The sequence below is a fragment of the Strix aluco genome, chromosome 1 (genome assembly GCF_031877795.1).
Source record: "Strix aluco isolate bStrAlu1 chromosome 1, bStrAlu1.hap1, whole genome shotgun sequence".
In the NCBI taxonomy this organism is placed as follows: domain Eukaryota; kingdom Metazoa; phylum Chordata; class Aves; order Strigiformes; family Strigidae; genus Strix; species Strix aluco.
In genome coordinates this window covers 118,459,283-118,472,266 of record NC_133931.1, presented here as the reverse complement: position 1 = coordinate 118,472,266, position 12,984 = coordinate 118,459,283, and the positions used below count along the sequence as shown (strand labels likewise).

Here is a 12,984-nt window from a genome sequence, read left to right as displayed (position 1 = left end):
GCAGCAGGTACACCTTGAAGAGTCAGTGGCTGTGCATGAGGTCATGCTGGAGCATGTCAAGGCGTGTGGCCATGGATAAGCCCACGACAGAGCAGGTCCAGCCCTGGAGGGACTGCAGCCATGGGTAAGGCCATGTTGGAGCAGTCTCACTCCTGAAGGGAATGTGGCTGTGGGTAAGACCACGCTGGAGCAGGTACATCTGTGAAGGCACTGTGGCCCATGGATAAGGCCACACTGGAACAGGTGCACCTCAAAGCGACTGTGGCTGTGGATAAGATACCTGCGGCAGGTACACCCCTGGAGAGACTGTGGCTCCACTTGGAGCAGGGACACCCCTAAGGGGCAGCAGGATGTAGATAAGTCCAAGCCAGAGCAGGGGTAAGGGGAGGAGTTCATTGCAATATTAAACCCCCCCAGTCTGGTCCAAAGGGACCAGGGGTGGAGATTGTAATGGAAATACTTTTAAATTGTTGTAACCCAGGATTTGAATTGCACCTTATGGTAATTGCTATAACAGGAACCACCTGAACCAGTGGAGGACAAGCCTTACAAGAAGCAGTGCAAGTGCAGCAGTGACCTGACCTGAGCTGGCTTTGGTGCCCATTAACTTCATGCAACACTGCACATCTCCTGTTCTGGGTGACCACCATAACAGATGGAGCCCAAAGTCATGGACCAAATGAACTCAATGGACATTTTATGGACATTTTACAAGGGTGGTCCATAGACTAAGGGAATAATACCTGTATATTATATCAAAGGATCGGAAGCAGGGTGGTGGTTAATGACGATGTATTGGATAGTGTGGAACCTGAGCATGATGTAAACTGTATGGAATATGGGGTGGAGAATGTGCTGTTTTTGGCTGGGATAGAGTTAATTTTTCTTCACAGTAGCTAGTGTGGGGCTATGTTGTGGATTTGTGTGGGAAACAATGTTGTTAATACAGGGATGTTGTAGTTACTGCTGAGCAGTGCTTACACAGGGTCAAGGCCTTTTCACCCACCCCACCAGTGAGGAGGCTGGGGATGCACAGGGAGTTGGGAGGGGACACAGCCGGGACAGCTGACCCCAGCTGACCAAAGGGATATCACAGACCATATGGCATTGTGCTCAGCAGATAAAGCTGGGGGAAGAAGAAGGAAGAGGGGGACATTTCGAGTGATGGTGTTTGTCTTCCTAAGTAACTGTTATGCGTGATGGAGCCCTGCTTTCCTGGAGATGGTTGAACACCTGCCTGCCCATGGGAAGCAGTGAATGAATTCCTTGTTTTGCTTTGCTTGTGCGTGCAGCTTTTGCTTTACCTATTAAACTGTCTTTATCTCAATCCAGGAGTTTTCTCACTTTTCTGATTTCCTCCCCTATCCTACAAGGGGGGAGCAAGTGAGTGACTGTGTGGGGCTTTGTTGCCAGCTGGGGTTAAACCACAACAGACTTGATGATAACTAATTACACAAATGAGGCAAGGTTCACTTGTAATGTGAACCTTGTGTTCCCCTGAGATCTGCCCTAAAAACTGGATGAAGACAGGAGGTGGTGGACTCCTGTGCATAGGCAAGGATGGGGGTAGGCCTATGTTGGGAATTCTGTCCCAGAGCTGTTAACCAACCTGTGCGTTATGCAGCTTCCAAGTTCTGTGGCAGAAACTTGACGCTGAAGGCAGGAATTTTTTCTTTATTAAGTTACATATATGTATTTTTTTTGTATATTAAGTTACATATATACATATATTCCAAAATTGCACTGCAGATGGAGAATTTTATTCTAAAAATATTTTTTTTCTAAATAATATTTTTTACTCTCTTTTTTTATTCTACTTTTCTTAGTCTTTACAATTTTTCATATGTATACAGGGTATGGTAACCAAGACAGCCACTGTTCAGCACTGTATGTGCTGTGAGTGAGAGAAGCTTCAAAGATGTGAATGATGCTAAGATGAATAAATTAGAGGTACTAATAGGTCCTGTTTCCCTCCTGTGTAAAATGAAAAGAATAACTGTAAGACCTTGACAGAGATAAGAAAGTAGGATTTCTCAGATCTCGTGGCCAAGAAGAAGTAAGTATACTTGGTATACACAGCTGTGAATATACAATGTTGTGAAACTTTCAGGAAAGTGAAAAATTAATGCATGTAGAATTGATAGGCAGATGACATGGACAATGCAGTAGACCAATCTGGACATATCTGGGTCTAGAAATCTTGGACAAAATCTGAAAAACCTTGATCTCTGCTCATAAAAATATTTCCAAGGGAAGTCCCAGATATGTATAGTAAAAAGTAAACATGTTTTTATAAGTATTAATGAGGTACTCGGGACAATACACAAGTATCTTTATCCCAAAAATGCTCAGAACTAAAACTGCCCACTTTTAACCTAGACTTTGAGAACTGAAGGCGTAATTTTTCTCTTCTTTCAGATGGAATTCAGTAAACTTGGAGACAACTGCAAGGAAGCTAAGATTTAATTCTTTCAGGGTATGTTTGTTCTATGAGCTTGTGAGAATTATTTTTCTAGGACTCTCATGCCAATGCTTCTCATAAAAATAATAGTGTATAATCTCAGAGGTGTTAGTAAGAATTGAGAGCTTTGCATTTGTAGGCCCTTCCTCAAAGGGTTAATCACCTCAAATTTATTATAATTAGTTATTTCCTGATGGAATATATTTTTGTTATCTTTGAATAAGGAGCAGCCAGATAATATCCTTCTCAAACTTTTCTATTGCATCACCTTCTCTAGCACTCAACTAGATTGTTAGAAGTCAAGACTAGCATGGCATCACAACTTTGGAAGAAGAATCCAGTAGCTTGCACTTTCTGCATGTCTAACTGATAGTAAGCTGGAGTGGGTGGGTGATTGTGCAGTAGCTGTTAATATTTTCTTTCTGAGAAGGGGCATGAAAAGAGATTAAGTTTCACTTGGTTACATAGCCTCACATTTCCAGCTGAACTTTTTTCTGTTGTTAAAAATATGTAACTCCTTCTCTGACAGTACATTATGATTCTCCTTTTCTTTCAACACAGCAGAAAGCATTTCAGCTTTTACTTAAAAATACATCTCCAAAACTACACAAGCAGAGGTCCAGCAGCTCTGCTTGTGAAATGAGATCCTTCAGAATTATGATTTTCAGCGTGATAGAGAAAGATAACAGGATTCATAAAAAGCCAGTACTTGTTTCAATATCCATATTGTATGTTTCTGATTCTTGGTCTGTGCTCTGCAATGCTGTCTTATGTTCCAGGTTCTTGAAGTGGAAGCAAATGATATAACCAATATAGCGACAACAGCATGGTGTGAGATATCAAATAAACTGCTGAAGCTACAGTTGTCTGGCACTAGTCAAATTCACTTGATTAAAAATATTGTCCTGCTTTTATTTAAGCATCTTACTTAGAAAAAACCATTGAAATGTCCAGGAAAAGGAAGTGCCAGTGTAGGAGTAGTAATAAAGAAAGAGGATTGATGAGAGTACATTTGCTCTCAGACATGATTCCCAAATTTAAGCTGCTCAGTCACTTAAGCCCCTTGAGTGAGACAATGACCCAGAAAAGCAGTCCTATATTTCCCCAGCTGCATATTTGCACTGCTTCTCTTGAGCTAGTAATAATGTTAGCACAACTACATGGTAAGCTGGTTTAGAAACTGGCTGAAAACTTTTTTGGCTGGTTTAGCTTCAACAAGAACAGGCTCCTGATCCTGATCTGGTTTCCTATACGGCCACACAAATACTAATGTTGACAGTGGGGAATAGACACAACCACGCATACGGGAGATCAGGACAGCCAGTTTTATAACACTGAACACTTATGATTTAGAGCGAGTTTCAGATAGCGTATTTTGGCTTTTTGGGGAGATCAGTGTAAAAGTTAGAAAATTGCATCATTAGGGGCAGCAAAAGTTCCCAACTGACATGCACGTGTATGCAGAAGGGAGTAACACACAATGATTTTCCTTCCTCTGGTTATGTACTATACTTTGTCCCAGGGAAAGGAAAAAGGGACAGTTTTGTGTCTTTCCGTGTTTGCCATTTTGAAATAATTTCCATACCATTAGTAGGATCTAGAAGTTCTGTGTATGAGAAATTCTGTTGTAGGGTGGGATTTTCAATGGTGCAAATTAAAGTTAGGCTGTTGGGTCTTGTTTACTTTCACTGGAGAGGAGGCATTTACCTCTAGATTTCAGGGTGGCAAATCTCCCTTCTGAAATGACCCTCTTAGATACGTGCAGGTGTTGCTGTCATTGGGCCCAAGTGATTTGATGCAGTGTCAGTGGAAATACATTCTGTACAACATGACCTATTCTCTAGGAAATAAGAAGGAATATTCTTAATAAATATGGACTTACTAAAACTGAGCAGTGATTGGCAGAGTGTGGATGAAGGAGCGGTCAGGCTAGGACTTGGAGTTGTTGGGACTCTCCCTGTGACTGACCCCACCATTCAGTTTTTAGTGGTGCATTATTCCACAGGGACCCCTGACACATTTACTGCTTCAATGACATCTGCATTTTGTACATTAAGTTTAAGCATGTATAAAAGCAGGGTATTTGGGTGAGTGAGCACTCACAGTGAGACAGTTAACTTGCTGGTTGTGTTTCTGTTTCTTATAGTGGTTGCTTCTGGGGAGTTTTGTCCTGCAAAGCTGGTTTTGGTTCGTTTTTGGCTTTTTTTTTTTTTTTTAAACTCCTGTCAATGGGATTGTGTGTGACTAAGGGTATAGATCAAACTCAAAAGAGTCTGTAAGCACTAACATTCTAGGTGAATGATAGAAAATGTATTTTGCATTACTTTCATTATATTTTTTTCTCCTTTTGTTGGCTACACTGCGACCAGCAGCATGATTTATCCTGAACCTAAACCCTTTGCCAACACATATTTGATGAGAAATATTAGCCACCACCAAGACAGGTATTTTAGCTACGTAGCCAGTCCCATACCAGCTGTGAATTTGTAACATATCTCAGCCAGTACAACTGGGAAAAATATGAAACCAGTTAACAGACTCAGAAAAAATACTGTATTATCATTATGAATAAACCACCATATTTAAACAGTGAGATGTATCTTCAGCAACTTTATTATGGGCAAAGACAATGAAAGTTGAGGTTAGAGACTTTGTATAACTTGAATACATAAATAAAGTCCAAAGACTGGATTTCATCAGCTTTAAAGCTTTAAGGGGCAACTGTGAACATTTAACCTGAATTGCCTAAGCACCCCAAAGGAAGAATTTTGCTTTGTAATCTTGTACCAAATTTTGCAATTAGAAATTATTTTAACTCAGAGATTGCAGAAACAAACAAGTATTTTTTCATTGTGCTTTTGCTATTTATTGGAAAGATCTTGCTATTTTAGAAGTTTTATAATAAAATTTGAAGAAAATGTGAATATGCATATAGACAGATATTCTGTCCTGTATTATATAAGATACCTTTCTGTTTTTAAAAATGAATTTGAGGAGGCCTGTCTTCTCAGTGTGGAGCCAAGCATATCTAGGAGGGCTGCAATTTATAGTCATATGTTTTAATATGCTTTTATGTTATTTATTAGAACTTAATTGGCAAAATATGTGACACATCAAAGTTCCTGGAATGTAAAAAAGTCTCTGAATCCTTTCCAGTTAAGTAGCTTCAAAATAAAGGGACACTCATCACCAAATTAGTCAGTGTTTTTTAAGTGCCACACTCACGAGCAACAAAATTATGCTACAGTAAACCTCATGACGTAGTGAACTGGGCTTAAGAAAGTACCTGTTCTAATGCATATATTTTATTTCTTGTAGCACACCCCAAGGGGTGTCTTATGAGTGACAGAGGTCTATCAGCAGAGAACACCTTGGTAAAGTGTTAGCTGAAGACTTCCAGCAGTGAAGGGCAGCATTAACTTAGAAAGAAAAACAGCAAGCTAGTTCTTTATCTGAGATAAAAATGTTTTTGTTAATTATATTCTCTTTAATTTGAAGTATAATGCAAATTGACTAGATTTTTCCCAAACTTAGCCAGCAGTTTTCTACAGAAATTGCTGTGCTGAGTTCCCTGTTTAACCACACGTTGCTAGACGCAATGGCAGGTCACAAGGCCTTCTGGCTGGCCAGCTGCTAAAATTCCAGAGCTGCCACAAGGGCTACAGGATAGAGAAAATATATAATCATTTCCTCATTAAGAGTTTAAAAACTATTCTGTGATTTTTATTTTTATTAAAAAGTAGCTTTAAATGGGTCATTTTGCCTTTTGATTATTTAGAATAATTGCACAATAGTATTAATGTATTTTTATTACTTGTACTTCTTGGTTTTATTTTTGTGTTTGCTAGAACACCCTATTCTTTATTTTACCACATGTTCCTGTTTCTTTATCTGCCTTAGTTCTTGTCACTTTTAACTGTGTGAAATGGATTCACAGACATCCAGTGGGAAGTGTTTGTAGGTCAGTGACTAATTTTCCCAGGCCCATTTTGCAAACTCCGGTGATTTATACCAACTCTATTTATAGAGAAAAGATGACTTTTTTAACCTATGAACTTACTATTCTCACATTGGCATTTCTTTTATCAGCTGATGTATCTGCTTGTTGAATGATGACGACAGCAAAGTTAATAAGCTACCGAAGTAGCAAAATGCATTACAAGGTACAAGAATTTGTTTCACATTTAGTGACAGGTACAGGCACTGTCTGCATCAAGCAATGTTAGTGTGCACATCAGAAGTACCATGATAGGATAGCATATCTATGATTGCAGAGTAATCTAGCCATTTTATTTATTTAGTCCCCTTTCCTGTAACACATGAACAACTTGCTGTTTTAAAGATTCTAGTGTTTAAAATACTCTTTCATAGAGATTTTATTATTTCCATTTCATTAAAAGGCATCTGAGAAACAGGGATGAAGGGATTTTCAGAAGTCTTGCAGAGTCTGCGGTGGTGCAGAAAACTTGAGTTTTGGTTCCTTGACTGTGTGCAAATCAGTGGGTGGTTATTCTCAAAAATAAAGCAAGCAGTACTACTATCTCTGTGATTATGTAGCTTAAAATATAGTAAATGAGAGAGCAGGAAGAGTTCAAGATTTCCTTTCAGATCACTTACAATGTGTCTGACTAAAGGCTGGCTGATAGCAACCCAAGGAAAAAAAAAAAAGTGAGCTTCACCTGGTTAAAGGAGAAAGCTTTCTCTTCCTCTTTTTGCCAAAGTAATGGAAACTGATTCTATTAGTCATGCCAGCTTTTGCCATATTTGAGGGGGAATTTTATTTAAATGTTCATATGGGAGCCTCAGTTCTAATTCTGTAGGCTTGTTTATGTCCTGGGTACTTTTTCATTGAGAGGGAAAGGACTGGAGAAATCATGAAAAGAGGTTAATGTTTTCATTACTTTTGTAGGCCAGCCTTTCTACTCAAAGGACATTGATAGCAATGTTCATTGATAGTGGAGAGAATTCACTGTTCAAAGAAAAAATAAAAATGTTTGCCCATCTAGGTGCATAGTTTTCAATCTTACATTATTTTTCAAAAGGAAAGGGTACTGCCTAATACCATATAGGAGCTGAGGAAGTGGAACAAAATCTTTAAGAAGTACGCACTCAAAATTATGTATCTGCTGTTCATTTGTTAAGTACATTAATTAATTTTGGTTCTTTACCTCTAAGACCCATATTTCCATTTTCTGTGTTCTCCAGGCATATACACAGGGGATTTGTCTTGAAGGGTGATTTTTGGCCTCTCTGCAATTCTAAATGAGTTCCTACAGGCATTTACAAATGTAGTACCTTGCTAGAAATCAACAAGGTTCACGCCTGGACACTTCTCTGTTGAAAACTTGGACACTTCGAGAGCTTTAATTTTCAAACTGAGAGTTTCCTCACTTTTTCATTTCACCTCTTGATTTGAAAATTAACTGAGGAAAGTCTATTTTCACTCAATATACATGTTAATACTTAGCAGAACTTTACTCTGTTTGAGAATGTGTTTCACAGAAATGGGTCTTCAGATGAATCTGTACAGTTCAGCATATTTAGCTCAATTCCCTGTCTCTGAAACCTTTAACTTTTTTCCAAACCTATTCTTCAAACAAAGACCTCTATTATTCCAGTTAAAAAGGCCTACAGGGAGCTGTAGGCTAAAGTAATAAACTTCCCTGATGCTCTTCTTCATGCAGAGGGCTCAGCCTGAGCAAATGTATGTACAGACACATGCTTTTCTGGTGACCCATGTTTCTGATTACTTGAATCCCTTGCATATTAACCTGTTTTAGCTCATATTACAGGACTTGTAAGCTCATACTACACATAAATGTTTCTAACTGTGAGCTGCCATGACTGATACTCAAAACTTCTAGGTATTAGAGTTGGATAGAAGTGGATTTTTTTATTTTCTTAAGATGAATTTGAGAGAAAACAGTTCTGTCTGAACATGCTATCCAAAATTGCTGGGCCTGGTTCAGATCCCATTCTTAGTGGAAATTAGGACTAGCTTCACTGAAACTAAAGAAGTTATACTTGCCCAGACTTGTATGAAATCAGAACAGATGAATAGATATCTCTTTATAGAATGGGATCTTTCACAAGCAGAAAGGACTAAAGCACAGTAGGCTCTTATTTATACTTCATATAGACTCTCTAGCCAGCAAAGTGCTTTGTGGCAGCACTGCCTGTTTTTACACATTTGTTTAGTTAGGCTTTTCGCTACAAGGGCTTTTATTGTTCAAGAGGGGGCACTCCCACCCTTGCTCACAGTCATCAAGCCATACTATTGGGTAGTTATTGCTCTTTATGTGCCAAGATCTCAGACCAAGAAAAAGCAGCCAATCCTGATACTGGAAGACACACACTGGCACAAAAAAACTAACTAGGAAGACAATGAAGAGAGAAAAACAGAGAGAGACTGTGTGGGATTGTGCTCTATTTGCCTAGGACAGTAGCATCAGGGGCAATGTTGTTTTTCCCCAGTAGCTTTCCAATGTAGTTACTCCTCCATTCACTGGTGAATTAAGAGTATGTGAAACTGTGCCAAAGCTAATCTGATCAAATTCCACCCAGCTGGTTAAACCCAATTGCCTGTGCCTTCCTCCACAATGCAAGAGCATCCATGGTACGATTTGCTGAAGCGACTCCTCCCCTCCCAATTCTCATTGCAGATCTGTGCTGTGCGGGTGATCTTCCCTTGTATGCACAACGTGTGGGTTTCTGGCTGTTTCCAAGTGCAGATCTTATCTTGGTCCATCCCTGAAGAAATAAAATAATAAAAAAATAACAGATATATATTTTAATATTCCAGCATAGTTGTTCTTGAAGTGCTTCACCTAAAACAATGAACAGTCTTTCCCTAGCTGAGGGAAACTGCCTCTTTCTGCAGTGATTTCAAGCTAGTGAATTTATGGAAATAATAAAAATTATAATATCGCTTACACACTTCTTGTTAGGTCTTGATGTCTTTCCTGTGAACAGGAGCTGCAGCTACCTGCTAAGTACCCCAGAAACCTCCAATTATCTCTGATGACAGCATAGTGGTTGGGGCAGGCACAGAAAGGTCTTCAGATAACTCATGACAAGGCTGAAAGGATGCTTTTGGCAAGCACTGGATTTCTCCCTCCGAGAAAGAGAAGACTGCCTTAATCCTAGAAGAATCAACACCTTAAGCAAAGGGGAAATCTAGCACGGGAGTGGTCCATTCAGATCCATAGGGGTGGGAATCTAAGACATGAATGCAGTCTCCTGAGGAGCACAGTGAAAGGGGCTGGGTCAGAATCAAGTCTGATGCATTCTGAACTTGCCTTGAGGAGAAAGTCTTTCACTGCTACTGAATTTAGGCTTGTATCAATAAACATAAGTAATAACAAATAGAATTATCAGAGGGATAATAATTAACATTCCTCAGGTGTGTTCCTCACTGCGGTTTTAGCTGATTTGGAATTTAATATACAGTCAAAAGAAATTTAGCTATTACAATCACCAGAGTTCAGGGTATGATTCAGTTGACCAGCCAGATCACTTCTGACATAGGAATGTTCGTTTTAAGCTTTTGCTTAAACTCCATACACGATTAGCTCTGTGACAAATTTGACAATATGGCATTTTAGAGCAAATTGCTAGGACTCTTTTTAAACATTAGATGGCGGTGTGGGGAAGGTATTGTGTGACACAAATTTCTCAGCCTATTTGAAAGACGAACAGAATCAAAAGATCTGGTTGTCACCAATCATTTATCTTAAAAACTTTTTTTAAACCGTGCTTCCCATATCGTTTGGTTTGCAAGCAGAAGTAGTTCTATATTAAAAAATATTTATCACTTCTAGATACTCAAAATAGATAAAAATCTTATCTAAGCAAAACAGTGACCTACATCTGCTGGTTTGAAACACATTTTTCGACAATGTTCCAGGAAGATTTCAAGCACAAACTTTAATGGGTCATATCATTAATATTTAACATAATAAAATTCATTGTCTTCTGTACAGTGGAGATGCTACAGATTTAAAAATATCTTTGTGCTCAAACAAGCCCTTTGTAAACAGAGGCACCTCAGCGCTGACCAATCCTGAAAGCTTTGGCCTTAGTTTACGGACATTTATGGCGCTCCTCAGTTGATGCATGAAGTTGCTCAGGAGGGAAAACTCATTAAAAATACACAATCATAAACCTCGAGAATAGAATGGTCTCTAATCAAAGACACACAAGATCTTCCTTTGACATACATGACATCTAAGCATGTCGGTAAGGTACAGTGAACTGTTCTTGCTTTCCTGTACTAATATTTATCAAATAATACAATTACATTTGCATCATACACTTGCTATAGCTGAAATAATCATAATTGAAAACCAAATATGCTTTCCTGACATATATTTCACCTACATACTTTCCTCAGCTCTTAGATACCAGCAGGAGACCATTACCCTAGAGCAGCTTTCCTTTTCTTTGACTTTAACTTTAAATATGTATTGTAGCACCTTTCCCATTATAATGTACTTCAGCAATCTCTGAGGGTGAAAGAAGGAGGAAAAAAGGTATATGAAAAATTCAGAACAAAAGACTGCAAGTAAGAAAATAGGGAGCTACCTAATGATTACATGGTCACAACTGATGATCACAAGTTTTAAATACCTTATACTGAAAAACATTTTAAATGTTTACTTTTTGAATATTAGTTTTAAATATAGACCAAAATTTGAATCATTCCTTTTTAATTAAGAAAATATGTCTTCTTAAGCTCTGCTTATCTGCTTAGAGAGCAGACTTTGCAATTAACCCATCTCCATCATTATGTCATTGTCTGTTTTGTTTCAGAGCTTAGGAAAATTGTGGAATGAGTATAAATTGCAAGATTTGACTATGGATTTGCTACAATAGATTTAGAGCTGTTAAAAAGTTTCTAAATAATTAGGGGTTATGAAATGTTTGCTGCATGCCTGAAAACTTTAGTGGGATTGGTACAGCAAGGCAAGGCAACACAGTGCTTCCCAGTTAACATTACCCAAGCAGGTACTTAAAAGACAATGGCACTGGTGCCCTAGTAGTAGTCATGCTGGGAGACTACAGGTCAAAAAGGCCATAAATGGGTAAGTGTCCCTGATTCTTACAGGAAGGTAGAATTTAACGGGGCAGGTCAGGGAGCCACAAAAGGCAGGCAAAAAGGTAATTTTTCTGCAGAGGTCTCTCCTCCTCTGTTGAGATCCTCCTGTGAGATGTGGTAGGCTAGGCATTTCAGTAACGTTTTACTATTCTACTGTATATATACCAAGATGATTTGATTCTTACAAAATTGTGTTTGAAATTTTCTGATTGCTGCTCACGCCCATATGAGATTTAAACAACCCTGCCGACAGGAGCAGAGTTTATGTCCAGGCGTGGTCTGAGCAGAAGAGTGGGCTCCAAGCAGGCTGAGCTGACAGCTGAAGAGCAGCATGTGCTCGAAGGGAGGAGCCCCAGGTACCTGCAGCAAGCAATGACCTACATGGTGGTGGAAAGCACTTAGTTAGCATGACATCCGGCAAGATAACATTTCTAAACCAGAGCACCAGCAAATATTTAATTTCCTTTTGTTTGGATGCAAACTATTGAAGACACTAATACACAGAAGATGCTAAACCTGTTCTTACTTGAGTTACTCAAACACAAAAGGACAATGTAACTCTCAAACGGCTGCCCATCCGTGCTTGGGGGATGCCACAAAATTAGTTAAAGAATTCTCAAAAGAGTTTTTTTTTAAAAAGCATTCTTTTCCTTTCTTCTTGTTTCCCCCACTAGGGTCCATTTGCATCAAATAAACATTCAAAAATAGTTGAAAATTAAAAATTAATTTTTCTTTTTAATATGTGATCTGAAAAAATTTGTAGGATGAAAACTTGGAAGTCTTTCATGTAATCATCTGACTTGAGCACATTTTATGAAAACATCACATATCATGAGATGCCTGGTAGAGTACCAAGTAATGGTTCCCTGGACACGGGGCTGTAAATCAAAGCATTTTTTATAAACACACAAATGTGTTTTTCTGTTATTGAATTATCAGTATTGAATTATTCAACTGCCATGACTCAGACCTCCAGCAGTCATGAGATTTGCTCAGATTACAGAGATTTTAAACATGAAAAAAAAAAAAAACCCTAATGAAGAACACGTACAATCCCCACCTTCAGCATTCCACGGATACTGAAAAAGTGGATTTTGACTGGGAGAGATCTGAATACAGGGCAAGCGGTATGTAGGGGCCCGTTACACACCCTCCTTCCTCTGTGGCCAGTTATCTTTGACACCGTCAGTCTAAAGGAGCTCTTGATAACAAGTTCTCATAGAATTCGTACATTCTTTAAACAGCTAAGGAAGGTGGGTGCCCATTTCCCGCCGGCAGCTGCCCGCAGGCCCCTCAGCTGCGGGGCAGGTGCTGCCCTGGGCCGGCTCTGCCCACCGCGCTCCTGGGGCCTCCCTTAGGGGCGGCACCGCCAGGGCGCCGGCCGCCGCGCCGGGCTCCCCCAGGCACGACGTGCTGTGGAACTGCC

General features: G+C 39.3%; 1 long non-coding RNA gene across 1 annotated transcript; it reads right to left on the bottom strand.

Annotated features, from left to right (window-relative positions):
* Positions 1–5,058: 5,058 nt before the first annotated feature.
* Positions 5,059–11,929, bottom strand: LOC141926494 (uncharacterized). The gene is made up of 2 exons (XR_012624135.1): positions 11,744–11,929; positions 5,059–9,211 (listed from the first exon to the last, which is right to left on the bottom strand). It is a non-coding gene; the product is annotated as an uncharacterized LOC141926494 (long non-coding RNA).
* Positions 11,930–12,984: the final 1,055 nt, after the last annotated feature.